This window comes from Camellia sinensis, chromosome 14 (genome assembly GCF_055761805.1).
Source record: "Camellia sinensis isolate YWXY chromosome 14, ASM5576180v1, whole genome shotgun sequence".
NCBI lineage: Eukaryota > Viridiplantae > Streptophyta > Magnoliopsida > Ericales > Theaceae > Camellia > Camellia sinensis.
In genome coordinates this window covers 56,534,993-56,558,062 of record NC_138974.1, presented here as the reverse complement: position 1 = coordinate 56,558,062, position 23,070 = coordinate 56,534,993, and the positions used below count along the sequence as shown (strand labels likewise).

The following is a 23,070-nucleotide window of genomic DNA, read 5'->3' as shown; positions in this document are numbered from 1 at the left end:
TTACTATTATTTATGTTAAATCACAACCAAATAATATCTATCAAGGTCACTTTAGCAATGCTTGTAAGAGTTATGTTAGAAAATTCAAATAATTTATTAAATTTTTTATAAGTTTGTGTGAGTCCTACACTCATATAAAAAATTTGATAAAAAAATTTAATAAATTATTTAAGATTCATAACATTTTCTACTTCTAAATCATTGATATAATTTCATTGTGATTTAACATAAATAATATCAAGAAGATCAATGGAAACTTGCTTCCTCCTGGGCCAAAACCATGGCCTTTTATTGGTTGCCTCCCACAAATGCTTAGAAATAAGCCTACATTTTTTTTGATAACTCAGGTATCCCTAACTCGCTGATTTTAGGGGAAGCCATGACTAATCCTGAGGGCTCTGAAGTTAACGATCGGGCAAACCTCCAGTGGCCCCAAGGGGTGACTCAAACTCGAGACCTGTGGATTTTATCCTCTAGACTTTACTATTCGGCCACTTGCCTTGGGGTTTAGAAATAAGCCTACATTCCGATGGATACACAAACTAATGGAGGAAATGAATACTGAGATAATGTATATTCGCCTCGGCAATGTTCACGTTATCTCAGTTACTTCCCCTGAAATTGCTCGAGAGTTCCTGAGGAGAAAAGACGTTGTTTTCGCCTCTAGACCTGTTTGCCTGCACGCAGACATTGCAAGCGGAGGATACTTATCAGCAGCACTTTCACCAACGGGAGATCAATGGAAGAAGATGAGAAAAGTCCTCACTTTTGAGGTCCTCTCAACTTCTAGACACCACTGGCTTCATGATAAGAGAGTTGAAGAAGCTGATCACTGTAAACACCCCATTTTTGACCGTCCATAAGACTTGGACGCGACTGATGGTTTACTTGGTAGGAAAAGGTGTGTAGGGCAAAGGTTCAATTTCTTCGGCAAGGAGAGAGAGTCAAATCCAACTTCATACCCCTTTTTGGACCAAAACAATCTTGATCAAAATATTTTTAGACCTTAAAACCCTCTCTTTCAAAATGTTTTTGAAATAAAATTTTTACGATGTTCCGAGGCTCGCATTTTGTCAAATGTTGCGCTTTTTGGTAAACCGAGCAAGGACAAAGTGGAAATGAATAAAAGAGAGATAAAATCTTTGAAAAATCTTTCAAAACACCTTACTTAGGGGTTTGGAGTTGAAGAAAAGAGGAGAAGAGGGAAGAAATCCAGTTGGGGAAGAAAATGGGCGTGAACCGTTAAGAAAGAGTCGAACAGCCCTCGTTGAATCAGGCCTATTCATTTGCATACTTGGAATCAAGTTATGAGGCCACCACTTTCATTTTTCACTCAAGAATCTCCTAAATCCAATTCCGGACGGAGGAAATATAGTTGATTGAAGTAGGGCATCACTCCGGTTGGACTGAAATCTGTGCGGCTTCACGGAAAAGGGCATAACTTTTTTCACAGGAGGAATTTTAATGCAAGGTTTGCGCCATTGGAAAGCTAACTTCCGGGGCTTCAATTTGGACACTTCAACGGCCACCATTGGACCTTCCTACCACCCATCGGCCACTTTTCTTTCCGGAAGTTCATTTTTTTGTCCTGAAAGTAGCTGGCCGGCCACTTATTTTGTGAAATGACTTTTTTGCCCTTTTAAACTAGCCGGCCATGCCCCCCTCCCCAAGTGTGTCCTAGAAGTGAATTTTGTTTTCCACTACACTCATGTCCGAGGGTTTGGCCATTTTGGAGGGAAACTTGGTGTGTTTTCCCCCCCTTTTTTCACCCATTTTGCCTACATAACAGCAGCCCCAGCTCTGGTTTTTAGGGTTAGAAAAAATGGTTTGAGGCCCTTGCATTACATCTGCCTCCATCTCTCTCATTTCCTTCCAAAATCCCTAAGTTCTACCCCTTTTCTTCATCACCACCAAGCACCACCACCACTACTCCATTTCCAGCAGCTAGGAGAGCTTTCCAGAAGCTAGGAGGCATCACTTCTTCAAGCAAAAGGCAACCAAGACTTGTCTTCAAGGGTGAGCACCATTTCTCCCTTTTTCTAGCTCTTTTTGTATCTATTTCTTACCCCTCTTTGCTTATACTTTTGAGTTCCGGCCATAAATGAAATTAGTGTTATTTTGAGCTCATTTTCATCTTTCATTAAGGATATTTCTCTGTTTGAGTTTTATTTTTGGCACTTGCTTCACAACCCTCTTGTATGCCATCTTTTTTGCATGATATTTCTAGCCCATGTGTGATCTGTTTTTGAGCATGCTATAAACTGTAAATGTGCTTATTTTGGGCCCTTCTTCAACATTGTTGAAGGGCCCATCACCATTTGATGTTTCTATATGCCACCTACCATTATAGCCCTCTTTCCCCCTCATTTTTGCATGTTTTTTTAGCCTATTGTGTTTTCATTTTTCGGCCATGATCAGAACTGAAAGTGGCCATATTTTGACCCCCTTGTCATGTTTCATTAACAATATTTTTCTGTTTGGTGAATGCTTTGTATACCTCATGTTATAGCCACTTTTGAGCCTCATTTTGCATTGCATTTCTAGCATGTTTGTATACTGATTTTGGGGCTTCCATAAACTGTAAATAGCCATATTTTTGGTCCCTCTTCAGTGTTGTAGAAGGGTATTTTGATGTTTGAATTTTTCATTTACCACTTGCTTCATACCCCTCTCTTGGCCCCTATTTTTGCATGCCATTGTTGCCCTATCTTTGCTTGCTGTTTGGCCATGATTTGTACTGGAAAAGTGATTATTTTGGGACTGCCTAGCTTCTGTCTTTGCACTTCATGTCCATATTGTGCACGCATTGCATAGCTATAGGCCATTTCGGGTGCCTAAATTCGTATTTCGGGACTGTTCCATGCATTTGGTTTCATTTCGCCTCATTTCGGGACTGTTTTCCCCCACATTTCAGTGCTGAAAATCCATTAGCATGTTTGCATATCATTTTCCATGCCATTGCATTGCGTATGCCATTGTCTTGGTTTGCGTGCACGTGTGTACGTATTTCGAGGCACTTAATTTTCATCCGTCGGCCTCTTATGTGAGTGTGGCTGAGGCTCTCTCATGTTAGTGTAAGCCCATATCGTATTTTAGCCATATTTCATTGCATATGCCATTGCCTCGGTTTGTGTGCCCGTGTGCACGCATTTCGAGGCACTTCATTTTCATCCGTCGGCCTCTTATGTGAGTGTGGCTGAGGCTCTCTCATGTTAGTGTAAGCCCATATCGTATTTTAGCCATATTGCATTGCATATGCCATTGCCTCGGTTTGCGTGCCCGTGTGTACGCATTTTGAGGCACTAAATTTTCATCCGTCGGCCTCTTATGTGAGTGTGGCTGAGGCTCTCTCATGTTAGTGTAACCCCATATCGTATTTTAGCCATATTGCATTGCATATGCCATTACCTCGGTTTGCGTGCCCGTGTGCACGCGTTTCGAGACACTTCATTTTCATCTATCGACCTCTTATGTGAGTGTGGCTGAGGCTCTCTCATGTTAGTGTAAGCCCATATCATTTTCCGTGCCATTTGCATTACGTATGTCATTCTCTCGGTTTGCGCGCCCGTGTGCACGCATTTCGAGGCATCTCATCTTCACAGCATGGTGCATACTAGGTTGTACCTTAGATCGCATTCATGCATTTCCTCGGTTTGCATGCCCGTGTGTACGTATTTCGAGGCATCTCATTTTCATAGCATTGTGCCTACTAGGCTGTATCTTAGTTACATTCATGCATGTCATGCGTATTGCATTGTGTTCGGAATGGAAGTTAGCCCGGGCACGGGAAACGAGGCGCGTTTCGTACTTTGAGTAACGGAACGGGTCTCAATTCCCCAGTCACTGACACTCCGGATCATCCATGATGGACTTAGGTTTTGTCGTATTTTCATGTACATTCATTCTATATTGAATTGTGCAATTTGGCTCCTCGGCCATCATGCATCGGTATGCGTGATTGGTGGCACGAGGTTCGAGGCATGCATATATTTGTGAAATACATTGCTATGCCCCTTTCCTGCTCTCTGTTGCAGCAAAAATCAAGAATCAGCAACTTTCCGGAGTTTGGCGCGTATTTCAAGAAAAAGTGCAAACAGAGACTAATCGGGGCATCGCCGTGGATTTCCGGGCAAAGGCACCCGGGCATGCATCATTCATCATCCAGAGCGGAGTCAAGGAAGTCCCTGGCTTGCATGCCAGTTTTACAGCTTTCTTAGTTAATTTGTAAATTAATTAGGAATTTGTACATTATTTGGACTGTACTATTCTTTCATTCGGGACTGTATATTTATTCGGACCCTCTGCGCGAGGGCATAATTGTAATAAGTGTGCGTGTGTGCGATGTATGTCTTCCAACCCCACGTCTTCCTTCCCTTTTATTTACCCGCTTACGATGGTTAGATTAGGGCATATTTCAATTAGCATACAGTATGACAGCATGTTTGCATCATTCATCTGTATTGCATGCACTGGGCTCGGCGCATCATACTAACTGCATTGTACTTTCAATTCCAAATTGAATACGTGTTAGTTGTAGCATTTCATATGCCATGTTTAGAATAGCCGAGCATGCTATAGTTTGCATTTTTGCATGTGTTGCATTAGGCATTTCTGTATACTTAGGACTCATGCATGGATTTTTAATAAGCTTCTGTTTTGGCTTGGAGTACTCGGTGAGTTTTATGCTTTAGCATCCTTGCATGCGTGTGAGTGACTGCCATGAATAGCATGCTTACCATGAGGCTACTTGCTTATGTGATATAACTGCCTTGAATGCCTGTGGGTGAAGGTTGGGTTATCTGAATTGGGACAATTCATCAAATGTTTGTTTTAAGCCCGCTAGATAATGGCAAAATCATGTTTTCTAAGCCCACCTGAGGGTGGCAAATTCGCATCTTAGCCTACCTGCGGGTAGCACCATTAAATCATTTTTCAAAAACAAACATAAAATGTTTTGTTCCAATTCGGGCGACCCGGTCTATACTTGTTTGTTATGCGCATCACATAGTAAATCTAGGCTAATAACCGGAATAAGAAATACACAATGTTTTCAAAAACAGATATCATGGTTAGTAGAGGCCGGTCTTTGACCGGGCGGGCGGGGGTGCTCACGAAGTGACCTTCCCCAATCGTACCTAAGTTCCCGAGCCGAGGCAACTTTGGTGATGAGGGACACGTGGCCTTTGGCACCGAGTCAGGGTTTCCTAAATTTTCCATTAAAAAAATATATTTAGATGGCGACTCTGTATCTGGCAAAGCAGTCCATGTTTGGCACTTCTTTTCAAAAATCTGTTTTCTCAAAACGATTTGCCGGATTTGGACTCTTTGGTTCAGATTAAGAACCGTAACAAATTTGAGAGTCCGAGCTGTAGTGACCCCAAATGAACAGAACGGGACCTGACCCTCCCAGGGCGTTCGGGGACGTCTACAGTTTTTGGCGACTCCGTTGGGGAGTTAGAGAACTTGACTCGAACCCGTGATATCTGGTTTTGACTACACTTGTGTGTTTCTTTGCATTGCATTTGCATTGGTGCGCCTAGGACACCGTGTTTGCCATCTGCTATTCCTGAGCGGTTTTGCCAGAGGCTTGTCTTGTCAAGGCATGTCCATAAGGCTTGCCGGTTACGGGCTCTGCCAGTATAGGAACACAAACCCCGGTTTTACCGGGGCACCCTTTTTGACCATTCGACCTAGTGCATATTCGGATCCATAGTGACCATTCCAAACTAGGACAGGTTGCTTACCCGTTTATAGGTTGTTTGAAACCGCTGCGTGCGTAATGAAACCCTAGCTCCTGACAAAAATAGGACAGGGAAACCCTACCCCAACATAGGGGTGTTTTGGCTCTCACTTATCTGCTATGTGCCTTAGAGTGCGTCTCTACAGGAATGCATGTATCAGTCTACAAGTTTGGGCATCAGGCCTGCGGGCACCAGTTTGCGAATTTGGTCATCAGGCCTGCGGGCACCAGGTCGGTATCTGGGAATCAGTTTTACTCGAGGGTAACAATTCACAGGCCGAATTTCGGGGCAGAATTCAGTAGAAGACACACTCATTCAACTATGCTCGTAACTGTTCAGATGGAATCAGGCTGAGATGCTGTCTGTTTTCCCTTTTGCTAGGTAGCCCTGGAACCATAGCTTCAAAAGGCTCTGATATCCCCCGGGTACATTGGACTAGTGCTGATAACCGGTGTTCTTTCGCTGAGGCAAGGTAAAGAAAATTCGGTCAGGGTTCATCGGTTTATCTAATCCGTCAGTCGCCAGTCACATCACCTCTGTTCAGACTCAGCAGACCGTGATGGCACAAGGTTCGGAAGAATTTGTGGCCGTAATAGCAGCGCTAAATCAGGGAACTGCCATGCAGGCTGAGACCAGTGTTGAAACGCAGCGCCCATCTGGGGCATCTGCCTCACATCCAGCTTTGGGACCCCAGCCAAACTTTGACCCAATTCTACCAGTTGAAGATTTGCAGTATCCGAATCCTCGAGAAAGGTTGACTCAAGCTCAGGTGCTCAGACCCCTGGTGCAGCCTAATGAGGGAACTCAACCCTTTCACGTTGATGAGTTCAATCTGACCGCAGTGAAAATTGCGAACCTTGAGAAGCAGTTCAAAAAGGCACAGGGCTTTAACTCTATTCCCGACATTGAGGATGGGCACACCGAGGCTGCCATCCGGCTCCCAGACAGATTCAAAATGCCATATATCGACCGTTTCGACGGGTCTGGAGATCCAATGGTACATATCCGACTTTTCTTAGATGTCCTGAAGCCGATGGGTCTGACTAAGCCACAGAAACTCTCTCTGTATGGAAGAACCCTGTCAGGTGTAGCAGCCACTTGGTATGCCAAATTGGAGGATACAGTGAAGCAAAATTGGGAAGAACTGGCTGAGGCCTTTATCGACCAGTATTCCTACAATACCCAAGTTGAAATGACCATCCAAGAGCTTGAAGCAACTCGCCAGAACCCAACAGAGCCTTTTGTGGAATTTGTTGCAAGATGGAGAGCAAAGGCAGGACAAATGACAGATCGTCGCCCTTCTGAGAGGGATCAAGTGCAGATGATGGTGTGAAACCTCGAACATGATATGTTGCAAAAGTTGATAGTCGCTCCACTATTCACTTTCAAAAGTTTGCATGAACTGGGGGTTCAGGTCGAGAATGCGTTCAACAGCGGGATCATTCCCAGAACAAGTGAACCGACAAGGAGGGCGATCGCAGGGAATACCAATGCCGGAAGTAGCACTATTCCCGAACCCACTGAAATCAATACAATCACCACAGCCAGCCCTTTTGCCAAACCAAGCCTACAAACAACCAGCCCAGCCCGAGCTCAGGGCAGAACTTTCACCCCTCTCTATATGAGCCTGACTAGCGCACTAAAAGTCTTAATGGAAAGAGGGCATCTCAAACCCCTCGATCCTCAACCGCTTCCCGACCCACTCCCAGCCAGACATAACCCCGCCAAGTACTGTATGTACCATCAGCAGCGCGGTCATGGCACCGATCGTTGCTACCGCCTTCGTCATGAGGTCTAAAATCTCATCGACAACCGGACGATAGCTCCACCTTCAGACCCCAATGACCAAACATCTCCTGCCTACCTCAATCTCATCCATATACTGCCATCCACCTATGACCCCAGCATATACATCACCCCGGCCCATCTACCCAAGCCTGAGGTGTTTATCCCGGAAAGCATGGACTTATGCATGATGGGTGCATCTGAACCCCAATCATCCCAAACCCGTGAACCCACTACTTCTGAGCTAAAGAGAATGATCGAAGACCTTCAAAGAACAGTGACAGATCTAGCCTCTGGGACATTGGCTCCATCATCGACCACAGCACATGCTAGGAGTTTCACGACAAAAGGCTCCCCAATCTTGGGACGGGCTGCATTTGAAGAAGGCCGATCCCTTGACCAAGTGGAGGCGAGTGGTAAAAATAAGATAGGGGCGGACATGGATCCCCATGAACATCTTTTGTTGGCTGTTGAGGCTTTGAAAGCCAAGGGACTGGACAAAGAGCAAGTCCTCACAGTTGTTGCAAAAGCTGTGGATGACACTTTCGCTACTCAAGTTGGGAGCAGTCTGAATCAAAGGGAAAACCGGGAGAAGGGTCGTTATACCAGAGGCAATCTTGTTAGCTCTAATCCTCCACTTGGAAGAGATCAGCAAACCAGGCCGGCACCTACCAATCCCTTTCTTGGTGCGTCCAGCAAAAATCCACAAACCCAGAAGTACCAACCCTGAGGTCGGAGGGTCTTCCATGCCCTCTATATGCCTTTGTCCAAAGCTCTCGAAATCCTTGTTGGACAAGGCCATCTCAAACCCCATGAGCCTCGGCCTCTCCCGAACCCTCTTCCGGCTACGCATGATGCTACCCAGTATTGCGCATACCATCAGCAAACTGGCCATACTACCGACAACTGCTTCCGTCTTCGCCATGAAGTACAGGATCTGTTTGACAACGGGGTCATCCTCCTGCCGAGCTCAGCAAAGTCTATCGGCACTGGATCAGTGAACTTGGGGGATAATGTTATGTGATCGGGGGATGAACCACCTGCGTGCGGCACTCGATTAACTCCAGACGTGGGAATGGCACGCGCTGTTCTGAGCAATGTGCAAATACCAGTTTTTGTGCTTTCTGACTTGGGTATTGGGTCAGTTTTGTTGTTTTGTTTTTGAGTCTATCTTTTTGTTTTGAGTCAGTCTCTTTTGTTTTGAGGTCTGTCTTGTCGTATCGAGTCAGTCCTGTTGTATAGGGGTCGGGTGATCCCGAAGGGTGTTACCTCGGACATCACTATCTTGTTTTGTGTTTGTCTTTTTGCTTTCTTTTGAGTCTGTTTCTGCCTTGGAGCCAGTTATGCCAACAGATTTGAATGGAACAGCAGTGATTTTCACACTCTTGTGTTTGCTTCTGCCGTGTGCCAGTTGTGCCAGAAGTTTGAATGAAACGACAGTGCATTCCACCTGCTCTCTTGTGCCCTGAAATTATTGCATTGACCTAAGTTTTTCAAAACTTTTTGAACACTGTGGTGAAAACGAAGAGGGAGGAATTCCTCGGGATTTGTAAAACTTTGATCATTTAAGAGAAAGAGAGGCGTGCTAAGCCCTTGATGAATGAAATCATGCTTGTTAGCGTAAGTACTGAGAAGGACCCTGGCTTGATCCAAACTGGTTTCACACTATCTTCAGCGCGAGCGATTTGTCGCTTTCTTAAAAGCTTTCAAAAACAAAATGTTTTGCACGGTCCTGCAAAGACCTGTGTGGAATTACTCTTGAAATTGTGCAGCCTAGGATCGCTCTCAGCCTCAAGACTCGGCCCCTTGCTTTTAGACCTTGAACTTGCATTCAGAATGTTCAACGGTTAACCACAATATGAGGCCTGTGTGGCCAGATTTGAAGCAGCCCTCGAACAAGAGGCCAGGAAAGTCGGATCAAGAGGATCAGAAGGTCAAAAGAAGCTTGCGAATCTAGATTCGAAGTACCTCTCGAACTAGGGGCAAAAATGTCAGACGTGCTCGAAGAGTCCAAGACAAAGACTGGCAAGAATGCCAAATCCCAGAAGGGAAGAAATAAGAAGGTGTCACTGAAGGACAATTGAGTCCCGATTCACAACACTAGGGGCAAATTCAGCCCCCCATTGGATGGACTCCTACATCATCAGCAAACAGCAACCATTCTCTTGGATTTAGATGACTTCAGGATTTCAAAACCATTTGACATGGATCAGCTACACTTTTACCCTTGAAAGGCTAGCTGGGCCGAAAACCCGGAAGGGCGACCCAGGCAAAAGTTAGAGCAAGAAAAAGAACAAAAAAGAACAAAAAAAAAATGCAAAAAGAAAAAAATATACAAAGAAAAGAACAAAAAAAAAAGAAGAAGAAAATCAAAAAAGAAAAGAAGAACAAAGCTCGCAAGGTCGACAACCGGCAACGAGCGCCTTGGCAAAAGTTAGAGCCTAAAAAGGAGAGGTTAAATACCCGAGTGTACTTTAACCCCGAACTACGTGAGGCTTGATTCCCATCTTTGGGATACGTAGGCAACTTCATTCTAAAGTCCAGCCGTAAAACAATTCAAATTCGACTGTGTCCATGCAATGGTTCTAGTTATCTTTGTCTTCTCTGTATCTGAGAGTCTGGTTGTGTTCGTCGCTCTGAGGACTGACTATAATGCGCTGCGGCACTATCCAAACAAGGGGCAACTTTTCGTTGCCATTCAAAACGCCGCAGTGTCATTTCAAACAAGGGGCAACTTTCCGTTGCCATGCAGTGTCCTTCAGACAAGGGGCAATTTTCCATTGCTATGGATCCGAGGTTGTGCATCTCAAAAGTAGGTTCCGCGCTCATTGAGCAGTGGTCGTTTGCAAAAATAGTTTTTGAGAATTTTTACTGAGGCTGACTAATCTTCTCGAAAAGTATTCCATTTTTCAAAACGGGACCATTTCTTGGACCCAAAAAAAGGGAAACTCTCAGTGCTCATAGCCTAACTTGCATGATTTTAAATCAGAAAATCGAACAAGCGCGTTAATCTAACTCTCATGTTGGTCAAAACTATTTTAGTAGAAAGCAAAAACAAAAAATGGTCAAAATGTTGAACTAGGGGCACAGTTGAGTCAGGTGTTCTGTCTTTTCCCCTTTGTCAAAATACTTGCCAGAAAGGACACTCTACCTGCCAGAAGAGGGCACAACGGAAGCTAACAGGAAAAGGGCAGAAAGCTCTCACATCCTCCAAGCAATGAGGTATCCAGCCAAGTGCGAAGCATGAACTGGAATGGGGCAAGATATCCCACTCCATTATCTGGACAGATCTTATCACGTCCAAACTCCTCAATAGAGCATCGTCAACCGATCAGCTGCAGATTTGCTACACACCCAGTTGTAACACAACCCCTCTGTGGGAGAAGTTCACTGCTGTGCGCATGAGAAAAAGAATCGAGCAGCATGCTAGGGACAAGAGCCCGCAACTTCCTGTTTATCCATCAACCACCCAGGAGAGGGATGAAAAATGAGAGATTGAAGAATAGAGAGATATGCGATGAGAGAAAAAGTGAGAAAAGGGCTTTTTCAGAAAAAAAACAGAGCTTGAGGGCTGAGTGATGTGAGAACCACAAATGAGAAAGGGTGGAAAACACCACCCGATGAAACAGGCTCCCTGTGCACGTCTGAGTGTCGTGTCTTTTTGTTTTATCTCGATTCTTGTTTTGAGTCGTTTCGAGTGTTGCTCGATGTGTCTAGGTTGTGTGCCTTTTATTTCCTTGTTGAGTCGTTTTGCTGTGTTCAGCCGTAGGCTCAATACCTGGTCGAAAACTCATCTCTCGATTTCAAAAAAAAAATAAAATCGTTTCGTGCTCCGAGTGCCATGCCGTTCTCCACATCTGTGCAAAGCGAGATTCATTCTTTCGTAAAACCGCAGGGTTCAACCCAGGTCATGTCAGAACAGTAAAACAAGGACCTATCTGAAGCTATTTAGGTTCCGGACTGCAAAGCAAAAGAAGGAAAATCGAAGCATCTGAGTGAGTTTCACCTTCAGCAAGTTCCGTGATTGTATTCCGGATGTACCTCTTCAGGCCTTGTTAATACTACCGAAGTGTGAGTGGGCCTCTACCTCAAGTGTAAGCCTGCTTCAAGTCAGAATGACAGTCCAAGCAACACCCGAGGGTTTTACATGCAGATGTTATCTCTCGCCAATTTGAACAGGGTGTGCCCTTTTTGAGCTGAGTATGTTGTGAAGTCCTCTAAGAGGTAAATCAGAGGCACCAGTGTACATATTTGATGCTCCTCTATTGCATAGAATGTGAACTTTCTTATACACTGTTGTTGCATGCGTGCCGCGCATCGTTATGATTCATGCATAGAATATGCTTGCTTTCGATTCCGCATAGAATACGCTTTGCTTGTTTCATGCATAGAATATGCTTGCTTTGAATATTGCATAGAATGTGCTTCCATACTTGCATAGAAGATGCATTCAATCGCACTGTTTTGTGCAGTTTACATTCGCGCTATCTTGCGCATCGCACTGTTTTGTGCAATTTATCATTCGCGCTATTTTGCGCACCTCAATCGCACTGTTTTGTGCAGTTTACATTCGCGCTATCTTGCGCATCGCACTGTTTTGTGCAATTTATCATTCGCGCTATTTTGCGCACCTCAATCGCACTGTTTTGTGCAATTTATCATTCGCGCTATTTTGCGCACCTCAATCGCACTGTTTTGTGCAGTTTACATTCGCGCTAACTTGCGCATCGCACTATTTTGTGCAATTTATCATTCGCGCTATTTTGCGCACCTCAATCGCACTGTTTTGTGCAGTTTACATTCGCGCTATTTTGCGCATCGCACTGTTTTGTGCAATTTATCATTCGCGCTATTTTGCGCACCTCAATCGCACTGTTTTGTGCAGTTTACATTCGCGCTATTTTGTGTATCGCACTGTTTTGTGCAGTTTATCATTCGCACTATTTTGCGCACCTCCATCGCACTATTTTGTGCAATTTATCATTCGCGCTATTTTGCGCACCTCAATCGCACTGTTTTGTGCAGTTTACATTCGCGCTATTTTGCGCATCGCACTTTTTTGTGTAATTTATCATTCGCGCTATTTTGCGCACCTCAATCGCACTGTTTTGTGCAATTTATCATTTGCGTTATTTTGCGTACCTCCATCGCACTGTCTTGTGCATTTCAAATCAATCACGATGCTTAGCGTATCGCACTATTTTGTGTATTGTACCATTCGCGCTATCTTGCGCATCTCACCTGTACTTGTTAGTGCATTGTATCGCGCTATCTTGCGCACCTTATCTGTATCGCACTGTTTTGTGCATTCACCTTGCTCGTACTGTTTTGTACACCTTTAGCATCGCACTATTTTGTGCATCTGTTTAGCACTGTTTTGTGCATTCACTCTGCATCGCACTGTCTTGTACACTCCCTGGCCCAGGAGACCTTAAATCCTCTGGTCTAAGGAGACCTTAAATCTTGCATCATCATTCGCGCTATTTTTGCGCATCGTACTTGCATTTTACTTGCATTTCTTCACACTGTCTTGTGCACTCCCTGGTCTAGGAGACCTTAAATCCTCTAAAGGTGCAATTCCTTTGGTGTTTGTCGTGCCCGAACGACTTCTGGTGGTCTGGTATGGCCACCTGCCTGTGTTTGCGGTGAGTTCCTAGGAGACCAACTGAGACGGTGGAAACTAGAGTTCGAATGGCTTATGCCTAGAACGCAAAGGTTCGGGATTTCCGAGACTAAAGTCTGGTTTAAATACCCAGGGGTATATCCTCGGCTTGAAATCTGTATGGCAGCCCCATAGATCGAGATAGCATCTGTATGCACCTCAATTCTGGATACTTATCCAACCTAGTCTGTCACCCTGTTGGAGAATAGGGAAAGCTGCAACCATAGTCAGGGAGAAAAGTAGTACCTGTGGTTCAACTGAGAAGAAGCGGGAGATCCCCAGCAGCATGAGGTAAGTCATTGCCAATTGCCCCTGTGAGGTACCTTCATTTCCTAGCTATTACATTGCATTTCAGCCACTACATTACAGTGCATTGCGTGAATCCTCAATTATCAAACCGGCTTCGCGTAGCGTATAAGTCCAATCTTCAAACTGGCTTCGCTTAGCGTATAAGTCCAATTATCAAAATATTTTTGCATATCATTTTGCATCCTGCCCCTAAACTACGCTAGTTTGATTCCTTGCAAAGGGATACGTAGGCAGCCTGCGGGCGCAACCATTTATTTATCTGTATTTTGTTTGTTTGTCCAAATCTTCGACCTTGTCAAAAATGGGTCGTCTCTGGGCTTTGACATTCACTCCCGTCACGTGTGACTTTCGAGTTCTCTCAAAGAGGGGCAACTGTAGACACCCCATTTTTGACCGTCCATAAGACTTGGACGCAACTGATGGTTTACTTGGTAGGAAAAGGTGTGCAGGGCAAATGTTCAATTTCTTCGGCAAGGAGAGAGAGTCAAATCTCAACTTCATACCCTTTTTTGGACCAAAACAATCTTGATCAAAATATTTTTAGACCTTAAAACCCTCTCTTTCAAAATGTTTTTGAAATAAAATTTTTACGATGTTCCGAGGCTCGCATTTTGTCAAATGTTGCGCTTTTTGGTAAACCGAGCAAGGACAAAGTGGAAATGAATGAAAGAGAGATGAAATCTTTGAAAAATCTTTCAAAACACCTTACTTAGGGGTTTGGAGTTGAAGAAAAGAGGAGAAGAGGGAAGAAATCCAGTTGGGGGAGAAAATGGGCGTGAACCGTTAAGAAAGAGTCGAACAGCCCTCGCTGAATCAGGCCTATTCATTTGCATACTTGGAATCAAGCTATGAGGCCACCACCGTTGGAAATAAGACTTCCGGGGCTTCATTTTTCACTCAAGAATCTCCTAAATCCAATTCCGGACGGAGGAAATATAGTTGATTGAAGTAGGGCATCACTCCGGTTGGACTGAAATCTGCGCGGCTTCACGGAAAAGGGCATAACGTTTTTCACAGGAGGAATTTTAATGCAAGGTTTGCGCCATTGGAAATCTAACTTCCGGGGCTTCAATTTGGACACTTGAATGGCCACCATTGGACCTTCCTACCACCCATCGGCCACTTTTCTTTCCGGAAGTTCATTTTTTTGTCCTGAAAGTAGCTGGCCGGCCAGAAAATCTAGCTGGCCGGCCACTTATTTGGTGAAATGAATTTTTTCCCTTTTAAACTAGCCGGCCATGGTCCCCTTCCCAAGTGTGTCCTAGAAGTGAATTTTGTTTTTCACTACACTCATGTTCGAGGGTTTGGCCATTTTGGAGGGAAACTTGGTGTGTTTTCCCCCCATTTCCCCCCCCCCTTTTTTCACCCATTTTGCCTACATAAAAGCAGCCCCAGCTCTGGTTTTTAGGGTTAGAAAAAATGGTTTGAGGCCCTTGCATTACATCTCCCTCCATCTCTCTCATTTCCTTCCAAAATCCCTAAGTTCTACCCCTTTTCTTCATCACCACCAAGCACCACCACCACTACTCCATTTCCAGCAGCTAGGAGAGCTTTCCAGAAGCTAGGAGGCATCACTTCTTCAAGCAAAAGGCAGCCAAGACTTGTCTTCAAGGGTGAGCACCATTTCTCCATTTTTCTAGCTCTTTTTGTATCTATTTCTTACCCCTCTTTGCTTATACTTTTGAGTTCCGGCCATAACTGAAATTAGTGTTATTTTGAGCTCATTTTCATCTTTCATTAAGGATATTTCTCTGTTTGAGTTTTATTTTTGGCACTTGCTTCACAACCCCCTTGTATGCCATCTTTTTTGCATGATATTTCTAGCCCATGTGTGATCTGTTTTTGAGCATTCTATAAACTGTAAATGTGCTTATTTTGTGCCCTTATTCAACATTGTTGAAGGGCCCATCACCATTTGATGTTTCTATATGCCACCTACCATTATAGCCCTCTTTCCCCCTCATTTTTGCATGTTTTTTTAGCCTATTGTGTTTTCATTTTTCGGCCATGATCAGAACTGAAAGTGGCCATATTTTGACCCCCTTGTCATGTTTCATTAACAATATTTTTCTTTTTGGTGAATGCTTTGTATACCTCATGTTATAGCCACTTTTGAGCCTCATTTTGCATTGCATTTCTAGCATGTTTGTATACTGATTTTGGGGCTGCCATAAACTGTAAATAGCCATATTTTTGGTCCCTCTTCAGTGTTGTAGAAGGGTATTTTGCTGTTTGAATTTTTCATTTACCACTTGCTTCATACCCCTCTCTTGGCCCCTATTTTTGTATGCCATTGTTGCCCTATCTTTGCTTGCTGTTTGGCCATGATTTGTACTGGAAAAATGATTATTTTGGGACTGCCTAGCTTCTGTCTTTGCACTTCATGTCCATATTGTGCACGAATTGCATAGCTATAGGCCATTTCGGGTGCCTAAATTCGCATTTCGGGACTGTTCCATGCATTTGGTGTCATTTCGCCTTATTTCGGGACTGTTTTCCCCCACATTTCAGTGCTGAAAATCCATTAGCATGTTTGCATATCATTTTCCATGCCATTGCATTGCGTATGACATTGCCTCGGTTTGCGTGCCCGTGTGCACGCATTTCGAGGCACTTCATTTTCATCCGTCGGCCTCTTATGTGAGTGTGGCTGAGGCTCTCTCATGTTAGTGTAAGCCCATATCATATTTTATCCATATTGCATTGCATATGCCATTGCCTCGGTTTGCGTGCCCGTGTGCACGCGTTTCGAGGTACTTCATTTTCATCCATTGGCCTCTGATGTGAGTGTGACTGAGGCCCTCTCATGTTAGTATCAGTTCATGTTGCATTCCGTATGCCATTTTAGCCGTGTTGCAATGCGTATGCCATTGCCTCGGTTTGTGTGCCTGTGTGCACGCATTTCGAGGCACTTCATTTTTATCTATCGGCCTCTTATGTGAGTGTGGCTGAGGCTCTCTCATGTTAGTGTAAGCCCATATCATATTTTCATGTCATTTGCATTGCATATGCCATTGTCTCGATTTGCGTGCCCGTGTGTACGCATTTCGAGGCACTTCATTTTCATCCGTCGGCCTCTTATGTGAGTGTGGCTGAGGCTCTCTCATGTTAGTGTAAGCCCATATCGTATTTTAGCCATATTGCATTGCATATGCCATTGCCTCGGTTTGCGTGTCCGTGTGCACGCGTTTCGAGGCACTTCATTTTCATCTATCGGCCTCTTATGTGAGTGTGGCTGAGGCTCTCTCATGTTAGTGTAAGCCCATATCATTTTCCGTGCCATTTGCATTACGTATGTCATTCTCTCGGTTTGCACGCCCGTGTGCACGCATTTCGAGGCATGTCATCTTCACAGTATGGTGCATACTAGTTTGTACCTTAGATCGCATTCATGCATTTTCTCGGTTTGCATGCCCGTGTGCACGCATTTCGAGGCATCTCATTTTCATAGCATTGTGCCTGCTAGGCTGTATCTTAGTTGCATTCATGCATGTCATGCATATTGCATTGTGTTCGGAATGGAAGTTAGCCCGGGCACAGGAAACGAGGCGCGTTTCGTACTTCAAGTGAGGAATGGGTCTCAATTCCCTAGTCACTGACACTCCGGATCATCCATGATGGAGTTAGGTTTTGTCGTATTTTCATGTACATTCATTCTATATTGAATTGTGCAATTCGGCTCCTCGGCCATCATGCATCGGTATGCGTGATTGGTGGCACGAGGTTCGAGGCATGCATATATTTGTGAAATACATTGCTATGCCCCTTTCCTGCTCTCTGTTGCAGCAAAAATCAAGAATCAGCAACTTTCCGGAGTTTGGCCCGTATTTCAAGAAAAAATGCAAACAGAGACTAATCGGGGCATCGCCGTGGATTTCCGGGCAAAGGCACCCGGGCATGCATCATTCATCATCCAGAGCGGAGTCAAGGAAGTCCCTGGCTTGCATGCCAGTTTTACAGCTTTCTTAGTTAATTTGTAAATTAATTAGGAATTTGTACATTATTTGGACTGTAATATTTGGACTGTACTATTCTTTCATTCGGGACTGTATATTTATTCGAACCCTCTGCGCGAGGGCATAATTGTAATAAGTGTGCGTGTGTGCGATGTATGTCTTCCAACCCCACGTCTTCCTTCCCTTTTATTTACCCGCTTACGATGGTTAGATTAGGGCATATTTCAATTAGCATACAGTATGACAGCATGTTTGCATCATTCATCTGTATTGCATGCACTGGGCTCGGCGCATCATACTAACTGCATTGTACTTTCAATTCCAAATTGAATACGTGTTAGTTGTAGCATTTCATATGCCATGTTTAGAATAGCCGAGCCTGCTATAGTTTGCATTTTTGTATGTGTTGCATTAGGCATTTCTGTATACTTAGGACTCATGCATGGATTTTTAATAAGCTTCTGTTTTGGCTTGGAGTACTCGGTGAGTTTTATGCTTTAGCATCCTTGCATGCGTGTGAGTGACTGCCATGAATAGCATGCTTACCATGAGGCTACTTGCTTATGTGATATAACTGCCTTGAATGCCTGTGGGTGAAGGTTGGGTTATCTGAATTGGGACAATTCATCAAATGTTTGTTTTAAGCCCACTAGATAGTGGCAAAATCATGTTTTCTAAGCCCACCTGAGGGTGGCAAATTCGCATCTTAGCCTACCTGCGGGTAGCACCATCAAATCATTTTTCAAAAACAAACATAAAATGTTTTGTTCCAATTCGGGCGACCCGATCTATACTTGTATGCTATGCGCATCACATAGTAAATCTAGGCTAATAACTGGAATAAGAAATACACAATGTTTTCAAAAACAGATATCATGGTTAGTAGAGGCCGGTCTTTGACCGGGCGGGCGGGGGTGCTCACGAAGTGACCTTCCCCAATCGTACCCAAGTTCCCGAGCCGAGGCAACTTTGGTGATGACGGACACGTGGCCTTTGGCACCGAGTCAGGGTTTCCTAAATTTCCCATTAAAAAAATATATTTAGGTGGCGACTCTGTATCTGGCAAAGCAGTCCATGTTTGACACTTCTTTTCAAAAATCTGTTTTCTCAAAACGATTTGCCGGATTTGGACTCTTTGGTTCAGATTAAGAATTGTAACAAATTTGAGAGTCCGAGTTGTAGTGACCCCAAATGAACAGAACGGGACCTAACCCTCCCGGGGCGTTCGGGGACGTCTACAATCACCTTATCCGCTCTGTGTACAACCAGTGTATGAATTCCGCGACAGGTGGTTTGGTAAATGTAAGGGTTGCTGCACAACACTTTTGCGGGAACGTGATAAGGAAGATGATCTTCAACAGGAGGTTTTTCGGGAAGGGAATGGAAGATGGAGGACCAGCTGTCGAAGAAGAAGAGCACGTCGATGCGCTTTTCACTATCCTTTCTCAGGGGCGGCTCCAAGGCTTGGCTAGGGATGTCACCCGAACCCCTGGCTGAATATTAGATTTTAAGAAAAAAATTAGTAATTGAACCTACTAAAATACAACTTTGAATCCATAGTTTTAAATCCTACTCTTTTGAACCCACTATTTAATAGTGTTGATAATAAGCTTATTATGCAACGATTTCAAAATATGAAATCTCGTCGTGGTCAATTGTAGAAGCTCGTGTATTAGCATATCTTTTTGCTTAAATAATAGTATCAATATATTGAAATATTTTTGTTTATAATTTTAGAAGTTAAATTAATTTGTTGATTTTTTTCTCCATATGTGATACAATAATTAATATGAATTTTCTCTAAGATATATGGTATTTAAGTTTTTGATTGACACCACTGACAAAAATCCCTGAAGTTGCCACTGTCCTTTCTTACCTTTACTCATTCTGTGTCTCTGATTACATACCATGCATACGAGCCATTCTTGATTTGGGTGGCCATGAGAAGATCGTGAGAAAGGCTACCGCAAGCGGAAAGAAATATCAAGATCCTCTGATTGATGAGAGGATCAAAAAATGGAATGATGGTACGAAGACAGAGAAAGAGGACATACTAGATATCCTCATTATGCTTAAACAAACAGATGGTACTCCATTGGTCTCACGGGAGGAGGTCAAAGCCCAGATCGTGGTATGATAAAAATTGATTTTTGAATAATTTCTAAATTGATACGGTGGATTTATATTATTATTCATAAATAACACTTCACTTTTCACTTAGGGTAATGCTCAGACCATAAATACTTTACCAAATATTTTACAAAATGTCTCACATAGGTGTGAGACTCACATTTGGTAGAATATTTAGTTAAATATTTAGGATCCCTGAGTCTCATACTCATGTGAGATATTTGGTAGAACATTTAGTAGAATATTTAATATCCCTAACATTTTCTTTCACTTATGACACATCAATTAGTGCAAATTATATTTATAGTTCTTACATTTTGCTCTTTGTGTGATTTTGATCTATACACTTTCAATCACTACAAGAAATTAAGATTATAGAGACAAAAATTTAAAAACAAAATATTTTTGTCGCCAAAAGTGTTATTATTTTATTTTTAACAACAAAATTAGACATTTAGGTGCTGTTTGGTAACACTTACGTTTTCAGTTTTCTGTTTATATTTACAAAAATTTAAAAAACTCAAATAAAAACTTGTTTGGTAAAATTTTTGATTTACAAATCAGTGGTCTCAGTTTATAAATTTGGCCAAAAAATGAAAACACAAAAAATGTGTTTCTATTTTGAGTTTTCAGTTTTTTTTTTTTTTACCACCCAACAGTAGTCACCACCTGCCACCATTTTCCACCACCGTCTTCCGCCACCACCACCCACCACCACCACCGGCCACCACCACCACCGGCCACCACCACTCACCACCCAACTGCCACCACCATCCACCACCCATCCACCACCACTCGCCACCCACCCACTCGCCACCACCACCCACCACTCGTCACCACCACCACCACCACCCATCTGCCACTACCATCCACCGCCCGCCACCACCACCCACCACCTACTTGCCACCACCATTCACCACCCACCTGCCACCACCATCCACCACCTGTCACCACTACCACCCACCACCACCAACCACCTGCTACCCACCCGTCACCACCACCCACCACCACCACCACCACCCACTTGCTACCACACGCCATCGTCACCCACCGACCCATCCACCCACCCACCACTACCACCCACCCGCCATCACCCGCCATCCACCACCCACCTACCACCACCACCCGCTATCAATACCACCACCACCACCAACCACTCGCTACCACCCAACACCACCTGCCATCCATCACCCACCTGCCACCACCACCTACTACCCGTCACCGCCACCACCACCGCCACCACCACCACCCCCACCCACTCGCTACCACCCGCCACCCGTGCACCGTCACCCACCCACCCACCCACCCACCAACCACCACCACCCTTCACCTAGCCGCCACCACCACCACCCACCCGCCACTACCCGTCATCCGCCACCCACCTGCCACCACCACCCGCCGCCGCCGCCACCACCACCCACTCACTACCACCCACCATCACCCACTCGCTACCACCCACCACCGTCACCGACCACCACCACCCACCCACCCACCCACCACCACCACCCACCCGCCACCACCTAACACCACCAGCTACCCACCACCCACCGTCACCACTTTCCACCACCGTCTTCCGCCGCCACTTGTCACCACTTGTCATTTCTTACTCTTTTTTATATTTTTATAATTTTTTAAACGTTTTGTCAATTACCAAACGCGTTTGTAGTTTATGTTTTTCTAAAAATAAATAAAAATCAGTTTATAAAATTTTTGTAAATATAAACTGAAAACGTAAACGTTACCAAACACACCCTTAGTAATTAATTACTGACCTTTTGGAACCAAAAGTTTTGTCTAAAAAATAAATATATTTTGAACCAATTTATTTTGTCCCTAATTAGTCCCTAAATACTTTTTGCAATAGGATTTACACTTTTAGAAGAAAAAAAAAAAAAAAAAACAAAACAAAACTTGGTCTCCAAAACAGGTATATGTTGAAATGAATTGATTCAATTTTGAATTTTAATTTTAAATTTTATGTCAAGTTAGTCCACTTGATAATGCACTAGTGTTTTTTTTTTTTTTTTTTTTTAAAAAAAAAAAAACAAACAAACAAACTAAAAGTGATCATTAAATTGGTTATGCGTTAATTCATTAAGTAGAGTAAGTTTATAATTTTACCCATACAAATGTGACATGTGTTACTTACGTGTATATTTTTCACTAAAAAAAATTAAAAATTATAATCAATCAAACTAAATTGAACCAAAATTATAAATTCATAGTTAAAATTGAATTAATTAAAATTATAATGACTAAAATAATATGTATACAGGAATTGATGATAGCAACAGTGGACAACCCATCAAATGGTGTGGAATGGGCACTTGCTGAAATGCTAAATCAACATGAAACCCTAAAAAGAGCCATGGCGGAACTGGACAGAGTGGTAGGGAAGGAGAGACTAGTCCAAGAATTTGATATCTCACAGCTCAATTACATCAAGTCGTGCGTGAAGGAGGCCTTCTGCCTCCACCCCATTGCGCCATTCAACGTTCCTCATGTTTCCATCTCAGACACTACCGTCGGAAACTACTTCATCCCGAAAGGTAGCCATGTCTTGCTAAGCCGCCCTGGACTTGGCCGAAACCCTAGAATTTGGAATGAGTCACTCAAGTTCAAACCAGAGTGCCACCTTAAGGACGATGGCTAGGAAGTATTGATCACTGACCCTGACTTGCGTATGTTATCATTCAGCACCGGAAGGCGTAGATGCGCAGGGGTTACACTAGGGTCTACAATGACCTCTATGTTAATGGCTAGGCTCCTCCAAGGGTTCACATGGAACTTGCCACCCACTGTGTCACATATTGGGCTCAAAGAATTTCCGGGTGACCTACTTCTCGCTAAACCTCTACTTGCTCTAGCAAAGCCACGGTTGGCTGAGAATTTGTATAGTATTTCACTTTGAACAAGACCAGGGGTTGTGTGTGAAACAAAAAAGCAAAAACAGTGGTAAATGGTGGTATCTAGTTTTAATTTCGATTTTGCACTAAGTGAAGTGTTCTGTTTTGTAAGGAGTGAACTATTTTTTTTTTTTTTTAATCAGCAAAGAAAATTTTTTGTTGATGAAGAAAACACACATTACATATGAGATAACATCAACAAGGAAGATAAAAATAAAAGGACAAGAAAAGAAACCGAGCATAGTGTATTTGTAATTTACCCTATAATTTATTTTAAGACTTATATCCATATTTTTTTATATTATCCATGATGCACTAGTTATTTTGTAATTAATAAATGTCCTCACTAATTTAATTTTCTAAGTCTGTCACAGCATATGGTCATATGTTCATATAATAGCATCATGTCATTACTGTACTCTTTTTTTTTTTTTTTTTGCTGTTATATTACTCTTAGGGGTTGTTTGGGATGACCTAAATAAGTGCACTTTTTGTCTTTTTACGAAAAGATGTGCAGAAAAGTAGAGAGGTGATGTGATAAAAAAAGATAAAAAAATAAAAAGATAGATTATTTTGATGTT

General features: G+C 43.4%; 1 pseudogene; it reads left to right on the top strand.

Annotated features, from left to right (window-relative positions):
- Positions 1 to 57: 57 nt before the first annotated feature.
- On the top strand, positions 58 to 22,494 carry LOC114314720 (phenylalanine N-monooxygenase CYP79D16-like; annotated as a pseudogene).
- The last annotated feature ends 576 nt before the right edge of the window (positions 22,495 to 23,070 follow it).